General features: G+C 40.2%; 1 protein-coding gene across 1 annotated transcript in view; it reads left to right on the top strand.

Moving 5' to 3' along the window:
• The first annotated feature begins 3406 nt into the window (after positions 1–3406).
• CDH7 (cadherin 7) overlaps positions 3407–14122 on the top strand; it is a 125204-nt gene continuing 114488 nt past the window's right edge. The window contains exon 1 of the mRNA XM_004422624.3: positions 3407–3441. The gene's annotated coding sequence lies outside the window, so the exon portion shown is untranslated. The remainder of the gene's footprint in view (positions 3442–14122) is intronic.

Here is a 14122-nt window from a genome sequence, read left to right on the forward strand (position 1 = left end):
ATAAGAAATAAGAAAACAAATTGAAAGTATTTTTTTTAGTAGGGAAGAAAAAGGGGCATTTATCAAATTTGTGTACAGCATTATATGACACTGAAGAAATAAAACCTTCAACCGAGGGGATTCAAGAAAGATTGTTATATACAAGAATGGAAATATTAAAACATTTGAAAATTCTATGGAAACATTATAAAATTTCATAAGTAAGCATATGGAGTTACATTTGTATTTTATGTATTTCATGGAATCAAACATTTGGCAGCACCTTGGGATTTATCTAGTACAGTAATTTTTTATCTTTGTTTCTCAGAAAACTAAGTTTGCTAATCAAACAAAAGTTGTAGGAAAAAGAGAGAAAAGGAAAAAGTACCTAATAAAACACGCCTTATCCCTAGACTTGACCACAGTGTAAACCTGTGGAGCTCTTCCTTTATTCGGCATTCCTAATGTTGGGTGTCCTCCTAAGAATAAAATACAAACACCTTCCAGGTCTTGGAAGACCCTGCAAGATTTGTCTCTTGCCCACCACTCCAACATAATCTATCTTTACTCTCCCCAGCCTGCAGTACTGTACGTTTCTCAGACACCCATGTCTTTCCTTTTGCATACATTGGTCCTTGCTTATTCTGCCCAGGTCATTTTTCCTTCAGATCTTCACAAGTCCAGCTCATTCTCATCATCATATCTCAGCTTAAGTGCCATCTCCTCAGAGAGAGACCATCTCTGACCTGCCCAGATAAAGGGGTGTCTCTCAGTTACTGTCTGAATTATCCCCTGTTCTTATCCTTCCCTTCTAAGTTGCACCCTCCACGTAGAGTAGACCCTAGACTTTCTCTAGGATGAACAGCTTGTTAATGTCAGAAACACTAGTATTCCAGTTAACTGTACTCACTTCACCCCTTCTAGAATCTGTGTAAAGGTTATGGTTTAAGGAAAATTTGTAAAATGAAGGCAGGTTGGGGCCAGCCCGTGGCTTAGCGGTTAAGTGCGCGTGCTCCACTACTGGTGGCCCGATTGGATCCTGGGCGCGAACCGACGCACTGCTTCTCTGGCCATGCTGAGGCTGCGTCCCACATACAGCAACTAGAAAGATGTGCAACTATGACATACAACTATCTACTGGGGCTTTCGGGGAAAAAAAAGGAGGAGGATTGGCAATAGATGTTAGCTCAGAGCCCGTCTTCCTCACCCAAAAAAAAAGGAAGGCAGGTTGTACGGACACATCTGGTTTAAGATGGAAGCCCAAATTGGTGGTCAACATTTCTGCAGAGGCACAAGAAAAGGAAAAATTGTGGAAAATTTGAGGAAAAGTATAACCAAAATAACTTAAAAAAATGGTCTCCAAGTTTTTTCCTTTTTTATGTGATATCCTTTGATTAAAACAAGCTAGTAAATAAAGATGGTATAATACCTTATTCCTGATCACAATACTGTCTCTTATAGATGAAAGACCCAGGCAATCAATGAGCAGTTTACAAAGAGATACGTGTGCTCAGAGTTGTGTTAATTGCTGGATGGGATGCAAACATTCACTTCTTCACTTAATAAATATTTACTATGGGCCAAACATGTACTGTGTCTTGATCATACTGAGTATCAATCTCTGCCTTCCTGAAGCTTTTTCCAGAACAATTATAGGAATATGTCCCATCCCAGAAACAAGTTCATCAGACAAAGCAAGGGAAATGTATGTAAGGCCACCAGAAAAATATAAAGTTCTAGATTGTATGATATTAGCCAGAATAATTGAGGATTTTAACACAGCAAAAGACGTCAAAGACCTCATAGATGATGCCAAGGCTTAATGTCTGGGTACCTGGAGAATGATGGTGCCCCTGACAGGGAAGTGCATACTGGGGAAATCCAAGGTGGTATCTAAGAAGAGATAAGGTCCTAAACATCCTGAGTTTGGGTGACGACTGACAGTTCAGTGGAAATGGACCATGAAATGGCCATCCAAGAAGGCCTGGAGCTGGGAGGGTTTTGGGTTGGAAATATAACTTTTAAAATTTTTAAAATGAAGCAATGTTAAGTAAACAGCATAGCATGGTATCTAGAACGTAACAGGAGCTCAAAAAATGTTTGCTGTTAGAATTATTAGCATAGAATTCGGTGCTATATATTAATTAGATGAGAGGGAAAATGCAAGCTAAATGGACAGGAGGGGCTGGATTGGGGGCAGAGCAAGTGCGCTTGAATGAACAAGAAAGCAGAGGTGCTGACACGGAGAAGCCTTTGCCCACATGACCGGTATCGGAAGAATCACTGTAAGATGGATACGAGGAGCAGGACAAGTTCTACTGGCAGAATGAGAAAAACGAAAAGGAACATACTTGGAAATGATCTATTCACCTTCCTAACCCCTGCGACAGAACGCCTAGCCATGAGGTTAAATGAAGCAGCAGAGCAGAGGAAAACAAAGCATGCTGAACTCTACTGGCTGCGGCGCGATCTGAATAACAGATCAGCTCCCCTTCCCCACCTCGTGAGGGTCCTTTATCCCACCCTGCGCGTAAATCATACACCTCGGAAGTTTTGCGTTAGAGAGCCCAGCAGGGGAGGAAATTTTCCGCAAGTGAAAAAGTAGAACTAGGGCAGTCGGAGGAGATTGAAAGGGCAAAACTATCACGCAAGAAAACTGTAAGTTCTGATTAGTTTTATGACTTTGCCTTCATGCCTCAGGAGCTCAATTGATCACAGCTTCCACGACAGGTTGGGGAGGGGGAGAGGAGGGCGCTTGAAAAAATTCGCAAAACTCTCCTCCAGCTCCACGCTTTCAGATGCAAATACCTCGCGGAGAGATGGATGGGCTGCGGCCCCTCCTACTTGCACCGCTCCTCTTGATTTTCCTGCGAAGGACTCCATCTGTACGGATCTGTCAGGAGGGCGGTGGAGGAGGGGTGCGCTGGTGTGCGCGCGCGTGGCGGCTGAGCGGCTTCCTTTCCAAGAGCCCGCACTGGGTCTCCAGGAGGTGCCCAAGTCTCAGTGGCTCCCCGGGCTGGCCTGGCTCGGCGCGGACTGCAGGCACCCGCCGCCGAGCACCATCCCCTCCTCAGCTCCCTCCCTCTCCGGCCCCGGCATCCTCTGTCCTTCTCTCCCACGCTGCCCTCTCGCCCTCGCTGGACGCGCGCTCCCGCTCGCTCCGGACTTGGCGTCTGAGCCGCCCGGCAGAGCCGGCTGGGCACCCCGGAGCCGGCGGCGGCGGCGGCGGCGGCGGCGGGCCCGGGGCGCCCCGCGGAGAGCGCTGTGATTGGAGCAGGCGCCCGCGCCCGGCCGGCCGCCCCGGGTGTCGAGCGGGCGCCACCAGTCCGCCCGGCGCGCCGAGCCGCGCGCACTGGGTCCCAAAGCGCCCGCGGGCGCCCGGCCGCTGAGCGCGCGCCCTTTCGGATGCAAACGCCCGCGTCGCGGGCGCCGGACGCCGCCGGGAAGGCAGCGAGGCCCCAGGTGAGTGTGCGTGCCTGCTGGGGGCTGGGGACCAAGGCGCCGCTAGGCAGGAGCGCGCCCTCGCCGAGCGCATAGGGAAGCAGGACTCTTCAGTGAGCGGAAAGCGGGCGGGGGGATCCGTGTGGAGTTTCCCTTGGCGTCCCCAAGTTACTGCTGTGTGGCCGTGCGACGTTGCTCTGCGAGGCAGGACAGGCGTGCGGACCGAGCTGAGGGCGCTCGGCCCGGAAAGCGGGTGCTCACAGACCCCAAGTGCGATGCGAGTTCAGGGCGAGAGCATATCCAGCACTCTCCAGTTGAAGCGGTAAACACAGTCTGGACCGCTCGCCTCCAAGAGGAACACGAGGGGGCCCCCCGTTGACCTGGGATGGATGGGGGCAAAACTCCGCGCTGGCTGGGCCGCCGGGTTCTGCAGCGGGCTGAGACTGGAAGGGGGTGTGTGCCTGCGTGTGCGCGAGTCCTTTTAACCATCCGCGCTAGACTCTTTTTACCTTTCGTGAAGGTGGGACTCATCTAAGGGTGCCTCGCTTTTTCCGGTAATTAGTATTCTGCTGCTACGGTGCATCTGCAGAGCTTGCCTCTGCCCAGCGTCGTGCTTCCCCTCCGCCCGGCTGTACCTTAGGTGAGCGCTGGCAAAAGGGCACCCTGCTCTGCATGGACTTCGTGGGTGCACCTGGTACATGGCTAGTTGCTGGTATTCAACCTCCCAGCGTGGATTAATGAGAAAGGACCTATTGTCTGTATTGGCTTCACGTTTTAGATCGTTAACCTTACGGATTTCTTAGATATAGTTCGGGTGAGTAAAGATTGGCAATGCGTTGACCCAGCAGTGGGCAAAGGGTCCCTTGTAAAGAAACCATCAAGGATTGGGTGCCTCAAGGTTTTGGAAATATGCAAATTGAATCTTGAATATGCTTAAGACTCCTTTTATTTTGCAAGAAATATCTTCTCTTTATTAGATAATTTATTAAGTGAAATATCTTTAAGTAGGACTCGCACTTAATAATTCCTGTAACCAGTCAGGTGTTCAGATCATTTTTAATACAGAAGTAGATAAACAGAACTTTATGGGGGAAAAAATAGAAAAAATGTAAGTAACATGTGAATATATGGCTCCTGCTAAGTGACAAAGTATGCATTTTATAAATCAGGTTAACAGCACAAAAACATATATTTTAAAGGAGTTTAGGGGCAGTAACAGCCTTTTTTTAAAAGAAAGTTTGCATCGATACACTGCCAGCAACATCTAAATAGTTCTAAGTGTGTTTTAATAAAGACAAATTGATAGAGGATAAAAAGGGCTAAGGAAGAAAGTAGTTACATTGGAAGCTTTCAGTAACTCACCCAAAATTACTTCTTTCCCAAAGAACTACTTAGACTATGTTTATTCAAGCTCTTTTCTTGTTACTATATGTAAAGAGGAAATACATTAAGAATCCTTTTCTTCATTTTGGGGGCTATTTGCAACAGTATGAATTAAAATGCAAGGGAATTGAGGCAGATAGTCAAGCTGGCAACTTTGTAGAAATCTTGCTTATATGTTAGTGTTTAATATGGAGTGGAACGGAGTGGCAGAAGCAGTTAGGTAGCATCCGACCTTAATAGTCTTATCTGGTAAAGCTAGCTGAATGTCTGTCTGTGGAAAGAAAAAGAAAGAAAACAATGATCAGTAGTACAGACCAGCACCCTGCTAAAAGATGTTAAGGTTTGCAGCTTTAATAAAAGGGCAATGTGCACTTACAACGTGAGATATTATTGTAATTAAGGGCTGCAATAGGTCATTAGAATTGTGTTAACAATCAGCTGACAGACTCACAACTCTTAAGTCTGCTTTTATTGATTTAACAGCACAGAGCTTTTCCCTTTCTTATAAAAGGGTAATTGTAAAGCTTCTATATTACGGCAGTTTACCGTTGAATTGACTCTAGTTTTTAGTGTCCAATGAAGAAGAGAGGGTGGGGAGCATACTGAGCTGGCCACTGTTCTGCCTTTCTAGACCTAAAAATCAACCCCTTGTGTCTCCTCAGGCGTGATTTCTCTGCTGGTCTATCATTCAGCATTTTAGGTTTTTTTTTTTTTTTTTTTTTATAATAAAGCTGATATAAACATCTCGGAATGTATACTGATAAGAGGAAGTGAATACATCTTTGTGTCGAGTCAAATACTTGCTTTGTCAAATCTTTTAGAAATCTTTGTAAAGTACTGAACCCATAAATTGTTCAGTGTTGTGAATATTTATGCCTGAGTGATTCCAACCTTCCTTGATTTTTTTTTTTAAGGTTTTGCATTTATTGCATTAGCAAGTTATATCACATCATGGTTCTCTCACACACACACAAATGTTTTTGACTTGCTTAGAAGGCTTCAAAGCCTTCGATTAATTTGGGAGTTTCAGAAACTTCTAAAATAACTCACACACATTAGTTGATTGTAAAGAGACTGTGATGGAAGCTTTTCTCTGTAGCATGAAGGAATCAGTTTCTTCTAAATGGGTGATAAAGGGGAGCTGAGGACAAGGAAAGAAGACATGTGATCAGAGTCCTGCCTGTGACCATCTCCTCAGCCTCTGACAAGCAGAGCAGATCTAGCTGTAACCAGCAATACTCGAGTGCCTCCTCTGGGAATTTGCTGGTTCTGCAGAAAGATACCCCTGCAAACATTTCCCCCTTGTTGTTCTGCAAGACTCCTCACTGACAAAATTATCAGTGCAAAGGAATATGCAGACATCTGTCCATACATTCAGTTCAGGTTATCCCATAGATTTTCATTCTGGTAGAATTTCTCTTTGGCCGCTTTGCAAAGTGTTTATTGAAACATGATGCCTTTTATTGAAGTCACATAAATCATACCTGGCTCAATATAAATGCAAAGATAAATTAAAAACTAAAATTGATACAGCTGAGATATGTTGTAAAAGTATAAGAGAAAGAGCCCTTTAAATATAATTTTACCATTTTGATATTATGTAAGTAGCCCAGAAGGACTGTGCTCTGTCACTTTGTTTTCTTTTTAATTTACGTAGGTGGCTTCTAGTTAGTTATAAATTATTATTCTTGTTTCCTTTTCATTCCCTTCACCCATGACAGAGGTTATTGGTGCTTCATTGAAATTGACTCTGTAATCCACTTAGAGAAGTTTTCATTCCTTCTCTGATAACCAGATGCACACTACAGGCTGCGTGATTCATTTCCAGGGCCCCTGCCTGAATATTTAGGCCAGTTAGCGGTAGGAGGTTGTGGTCTGTGGTTGTCATGTTATTTAGCCCAGGGAGCTGATGGATTTGATCACAGTTTCTTTACGTGAGAAGTTACATATCACAGAGGGTCCCCAGACTCACTAATTAAAAAGTAAAAAATTATACATTTTAAGTGCAAAAGAAGAGGGTCATTTCATCAGTATTAAAATTATTGAAGTCAATGCTAAACTTTAAGTGATATACAGATGAAACAAATGAAATGATAGCATATTCCTCTAATTGAAGCTGGCAATATATTTTTTTTTTTTTAAAGGAAGGGAAGAGCCAGTGAAAGACTCAGTCTGCTCTTATTTTTTTATTTTATTTTATTTATTTATTTTTTCCCCCAAAGCCCCAGCAGATAGTTGTAGGTCATACCTACACATCCTTCTAGTTGCTGTATGTGGGACGTGGCCTCAGCATGGCCGGAGATGCGGTGCGTCGGTGAGCGCCCGGGATCCAACCCAGGCCGCCAGTAGCGGAGCGCGTGCACTTAACTGCTAAGCCACAGGCCGGCCCTGAAGCTGGCAATATTAAATCTACAATGATTATAAAGGGTACATGAGGAACAGACAGTCATCGCAAAATATAGGATTTGTAACAAGAACCAATAATCATACATATACATTCTTATATCCTGAGAAGTTTTCCTGAGTTGGTACCCTATTTCTAAAACATTCAATGGGCTATTGTTTAAATTCAGCGGAAATAGTTAACAACGATGGTGTTACAGTGCAGTAGGAAGTCATTTCTTGATCACCAGGGTTGTTTAGAAGGGAGAAGGCAATTTTAAAGTTGGATACTGCTCACTCTCCGTTTTTTGTATCACGGAAACATACACAGATCCTTTCACTCTGTTATTCTTACTCTTCACTCCTGACTCTTCTGAGTGGAAATTCTGATGATCTCCTACTTTAAAAATTCAAACTCATGGTCATATAAAAATTTGAGTCAGATTAAATCTACTTTTCTTAGCTTTTGGAGAAGATGATAAAATCCAAAGATAATAAATTAAAAAGATCTTCATTATCAGAATGAGAAATATTTACCAAACACTTTAAATGTTCTGTTAAATCCAATCATACCCAGTCCCATCAGTAGCTAGCTGTGTGACCTTGGGCATTTCACTAGGATTATGTAGATTTGGTTGTTCTTAAGAAAGAAGAGACTGCCTTCAATTTTTCTAATGTCTGTTTCAGTTCTGTGGTTCCACCAGTTGAGGAATCTTCAAACATTAGGAGCAGCAGGTTTGGGGACTTCTTTATGTTCTTTCTTCTAACAGGAAACCTTAGGAGATCCAAGTAATTGCCTTCTTCAGCACTGAAGTGACTTTCCTCTCTATCTATCCCATAGACATTATCCTTAAAAGCTCTGCTGGTATATGGTAGTTGGAAATAAAATGTGGCCACAGCTCTTGAAATTCTCCTTGTCCTGGATTACTTTTTCTCTTTTGTGGTGTCATGCCATCTGCTCATTCATGAGCGGGAGGTTACAACATATCTTTTCCCCCTTTTGCATTCCTCACAATATATTAAGTGGATCTCCTTTAAAATAAGTAAAAGTAACAATGAACAAGCATTATCCTTTTTACAAAGCAGACTACTCTAACTTTGTGTACAGAGATAAATCACAGGACCTCAGTGGTGACAGGTGGCTGCTGTTCTGGGGAAAGCAAGGGCAAGTAAGGTCTTTAAAGAAGACATTGGATGACTCAGGAGGCAGTCTCTTCATTGAATTTAAATAATGCCATTAAATACCCAAGGAATATCTGAAAAAGAACAGGCTTCTTTTGCCAGACTATACAAAAGAACTAGTAAATGGAAGGTTGTTCTTAAAGCAATGGTAATATTTCATAGTGCCCTCTAACCACTGCTGTGAACTGGTATTATTTCCACGTTTAAACACGTATATTGCTCACTCTTCATAAGGATTCATTAAAAATATGTTGCCTGTCAAAGTGTAGATCAACTTTAAAGCAATCTTGGAAAAGACAGTTTATTCCCAATAGGCCAACAACAAGATTTTTTTTTTAATTTTGTTGTTATTGGTATGACTATGATTTTTTGTACTATTACCTTTTATAGATCAGCCAGCAAAACATCTCTGGGAATATCAGATAGATTCTGGAGGTGTTTGGCAATCAATCATTATGGATTTTTCTGATTCTCATGGATTACTTTCTATCAAGTACACTGACAGTCCTCAAATGTCATTCTTACAGTTGTTTTCCTAGAAAATGCAAATTACTGAATGTATTTTGGGGCTATCATGTTCCACATAATTTTTAAAAGTAGGCGCAACTTCTTCAACTTTTCTTTAAATTACCAATAGACAATAAACTATTGTGTTAGTGTAGTATATGTTAAGTATATTTCAAAACAGTTTCAGTAGACCTATATCTGATGCAACTCCAGACACAGAGAGCATGAGCATCTGTTACTTGCTTGTAATTTAGAGAAACTGTGATGGTATAAAGTCTTTAACTGAGATAATCCATTGGTTCTTTATATTGGACTGCAAAGAACACATTCCAGTTTAACTTTTAGTGCCACAAAACCTAAAATAGTAATATATTTCTTTTTAATATAATTGATAGTCGTATTTGCTAGGTCGAGTTATTGCTAGAAGGCATATAGCACTGTATGCCTTTTGAAAAAGCACCTTAGCACAGGCAAATTAATTGGTAATTAGGCACTCGTGGTTATATATTAGTGTGAGTGGCTGAATATGATGCGTTTTATGCTACTTGTCATATATTTAGCATGTTGCCTTTAATTTAGATGGAACAGGCTCTGGGAGATTTGTGCTTTTGCCAATTAGCAATTGGTATGCTCACACATAAAAAACATTTTTTGTTATTAGGGGATTTTTAGTCATTGTTTTTAGATGTGAACAAAACAATTGATTAAGACCACGATAGTCATTTAATCTAGTTTTTAAAAGTGGTTTCACAGAGATGTTAAGTGGAGCAGAAAATCCAAGAAAATTTTATAATAATGAATTTGGGTAAAATAATATTATCTATTAAGGTTAAATGAGTAATAAACTATCTGTTTGGATAGTTCTTTGCCACTTAGTTGAACAAAAATAATGGAACAAAATCAGGTCAAATAAATGATGTTGATTTGGTAAATATCGCCTGACTAATTCTCAGCCCTCTCCTCTGTTTTTCCTTTTTGCTTCAATCCATTTAAAATTTCCTTTGCGAGGTTTCATTTTGTGGTCTCTTGATTAAGGTGTGTTATGCTGATCACAGTGTTACTTGTGGTGATTTTCGTGTATTTTTTAGTTTGGCAGAAAAAATTTTTAAGTGTATATATTTAAAAAGTACAAGTTTTAGCTTTACATTATCAGAGCCAAAAAAAACACATTTAAAATCTTACTCAGTTATTTTTACTTTAGATTAATTATTAGTCCAGTAGCCATCGCCACTACTCTCTCAATATCCCTTGTTAGTTGTTCTCTCCTCAGATATAAGCTATTCCTCTTGTTTTTCTCTTCAAAGTTATAATGCTCCACATTTGTAACTGTCCAGAAGTTAACACAGATCTGTAGGAGTTACCTAAACTACATACCAACACATCATTTTTCTGTACTGTCTTTTTTTTTGAAGCTAGTAATAGTGAACAGGTCAGCTATCCAGACCTCCAGAGGGTCCCTCTCTTCAGCTTTCCCATGGAAGACATGATGACACCCAACACAGCCTGGGTGCAGAGACCTCTGCTTGTTTGTGATGTGACTTCCCTTTTATTAATGCCTGATATGAAACTCAGCTAGGAGAGGAGGCAGAAGAAAGGGAGAAGATAAACAATATCTTCCCAAGAAGGAAGGGTGCAGATTTGTGAGGCAATATTTAACCCATTGTGAAAAAAGTCAACAATTGCAATTGTTTGTGTGCTCAAGTTCATTTATATGTAAAAAATGTTGTGGTACCTTTATACATGTTGACATTTGTGCAAAGAGAGGAAGGCTGTTTGGAGAGGATATGCAATTGGGAATCTCATGTTCAAGTTTTGGTTACTTATGTTTGATGATCACAAATAACGGAAGGTTTTTCCTAATGCTTCAGGCCCCTTCATTTCTTTCATGATATCCCAACTCAGGACAGGAAGAATTGGGTTGAATTGCTGTACTGGCCTTTACCTTGAAAACCAGATCTGATTGAACAGGAAGGCAAGGATGTGGGGAAGACTCACGAAGAAAGGGGACCTCTGACCTGTGACCAGACAACTTTTCCCGTGCTATGTTCCTGGCAGAGTTAGTAACTACCAAAAATATTGATGAACGCATTATGAAACTCCCCTACTCAGATCACAATTGTTCTTACATGATTTTCTGATTTTACAAGTGCACTCCATAAAGAGTATTATAGAGGCATTTATCTGCCTCATAAAAGAGAATTTCATCCTCCAACAATGTACACAAAGCCAGTTAAAGTATCCTTGTACACTCTCATAGACCTTCAATAAAGGCAAAGAAAATTTGTCTCAAGAGCCTGGCGAATACTTCAAATACTGCAGAGAGGTATAATGGAATTGTTTTCAAAGTGATTGTGGCCCATAAACATGGCAGAGTTACCAAAGAATTGATATATTGACTTATTATATGGCTAATTTTCCATATTAAAAAATGAGGTTGATTATAATGAAAAGAAACATTCCGTAAATATTTTCTGAATGTCAATTATGTGCCTGCTTCTGTTCTAGAGATTGCGATACAAAGATAGGGCAGACATCCCTGTTCATCAAGGTTTATGTTACTACTAGCTGCTTTTAAAACCCTTGACTTAAATAGGAAAGCACAGAATTCTCAGGTCTCTTTCATTCACAGACATTATCTCAATGACTGTGAAGTAACCGTGGCATGGTCTGAAACTCATTTCTTTTATACGTTTTAGCTAGTGTGATAATTCCACAGTCTTACATGAAAGAGAAACAGTCGTCAAGAAGCAAGAAGAGTAATTTAAACATCTCGTGTTAAAGTTCCTGCTAAATTTCGTCAATATGCCCAATGCTGCCTTTACATTCCTATGATTTTTTTTTAAAAAAAGTATTTTGATGCCATTATTTGTATCCATCTAGATTTTTTGGTTCATGATCAATATAGTTCTCTGGCACTGACTAGAACTATCAAAAATCTTTTCATTCACTGTAAAAGTTGTCTAAAACATTTACTATAGATAGCATTAAAATGAAAAGTAATATCACTTCACAAACTAACTTTAACATAACTAACTTTAGTTATGTTAACTAAACTAACATAACATAACTTTAGTATCAAACTAAAAAATATCAGCATGATAATAATTCCAACACCTATTTTTTTTTAGTGCTTTCAGTTGTTCTAGACACTATCCTTAGCTTTTCATGATTTGCTTATTTAATCCTTTGAAGTAGATGCAGTTATTATCATTTTTGTTTTATAAGTGAGAGGCTTGAGGCTTCATCTCTGGGACTTATTTTCTTAGAATTTAAATAACTTATTCAAGATTGTATAGCTATGACATGACAGAGTCAGAATTTGAGTCTTTCTCTGATGCAGATGCCCACAGTCTTTTCCAGTGTGTAGTATTAACAACTCCTCAAATTTGGAATTCCAAAAGTTCATTTGCTACTTAGTTTTTTAGAAGTTGGATACATTTTTACACTGAAACAATATTACCAAGTTCACTTAATCCATAAAGTAGCCTAAATAATTTAATTTAGCTATATCACATTTAAAAAAAAATTTGTCTTAGGGACTAAAGTATTTATGTCCTTGTTTTTAGGAGAAAATTCTCTTGAGGAAGGAGAGCAGTGAGACTGGAAATGTTTTTTGGCGGCAGGTTTCACATGCTGGTCTCAGTCCTCTCACCACAACTCTAACCCATCCCTCCCCATCCCCAGGAACCTGGTTTGCCACTAGTACAAAGGGAGCCTCATGACCATGCCCCGCCCCATGCTGACAGCCTTTGCTACTGAAGGCCGCTTACCAGGAGTGCCTGGCGGTGATTCCTGGCTCGTCATAGACCCATCCATGCACTAGTGCACTGTTTCCTAGTGTAAGCACCTATTTGCCTTCTTTAACTACAGGTAACCTGTCTTCTCAGGTGGGTTAGCTCAGACCTCTCTGCAGTGAACTTTCAACCTAATTAAGGGGACTACATTGGAATATCAATACATGACCCCAAGTTAATTCTTGTTTCTAATTCTAAGTCTAGAACAACTAGCCCTTCTAGAGTGATTTCTAAATGGACCAAATTCATTTTTGATCCTTAGATGGGAGATCTGGTTATTGGGAGAATGTGTTCAATGCACAAACACGGTTAATATGCTCCAATAATAGTTTACCTGCTCTGGTGGTTCTCAACATACATCGATTAGCTGTACATTGGATTGTTCTGGAATGCCTTTGGGAATTTCAAACTTTATAGAGATATTTTTAACAGGAATATGTTCATTTGAATAGAGCTCAAAGTCTATGCAGCCTGTTTCTTCCAGTTGTGTGAACTATTTTAACGTATTTAATAAATTTTACCTTTCTTCTACCATATATGGTATTTTCCATAAGCAGTTTGACTGTCAGAAATCATATAATGAGTAACAGACAAGAGAGACAGGTAGAAAGATGGAAAAGCTTAAGACAGTGTATTTTCTGTTTTGATAGGGAGCTATCTTTTGGCTTCATGTTCTTAAAACTAATTTTTCTCCTCTCCCTCAAAAAAAATATAAGCAAATGTTAATCTTTTGCCTTAATTATCCTATTGTTGGTTTATTTATACGTAGTCAAATAAATTCATAAACCAAAGTGCGGCATAGTGATTTAAGTGAGTATTTTGTCATAAATTCTCATTCCTCTGTGTTCTGGGGTACGTTTGGAAGTTTATTTTGTAACTAATTTTATATCTCTTGCATAATCAGAATTCTGCAGCTGAAATAAGTAGGCTTTGGAATATAAAGTTTTTTCTGTGCTTCTGGTCAAGTGTCTCCTGGGTTCATGCCAATGATGAATGGGGCTCACAAATATAGTTGGGTTTTCTCACCCCTCTGATGATCGATGTAATTCCATCCCATAAATGTTTATAGAGGAAGACCCTACTATGCACAAGCCATGCAGTGAGATATTCGCTAAATATTTGCGGAGTAGCAAATAACTGTGTGCAATAGCGTAACCTAACATGCTACACAGCATATGTGCCAATAAGTTTGAAGGGTGGAAAATGGAAACCACTGAGCTTTTCAGCTGATCACAATCAAATCAGAACACATCAAAACAGCTGGTGTTCTGTGAGTCAGAATCAATCAACAGGTTTTGAATCACCTCATACTTCTTTATTTCTCTTTACAGTTTTACAGAAGAGATTCAAACCAGCATATGTCCTTCCTATTTGGTTGAATCTCTGCTTTGAGCTGCTTTGCTTTCGTATTCTAATACCAGTGAATGAAACTGACTGTAATATAAAAGAAAAAA

This window comes from Ceratotherium simum, chromosome 14, assembly GCF_057802395.1.
Source record: "Ceratotherium simum simum isolate JZ-2026a chromosome 14, ASM5780239v1, whole genome shotgun sequence".
NCBI classification, from domain to species: domain Eukaryota; kingdom Metazoa; phylum Chordata; class Mammalia; order Perissodactyla; family Rhinocerotidae; genus Ceratotherium; species Ceratotherium simum.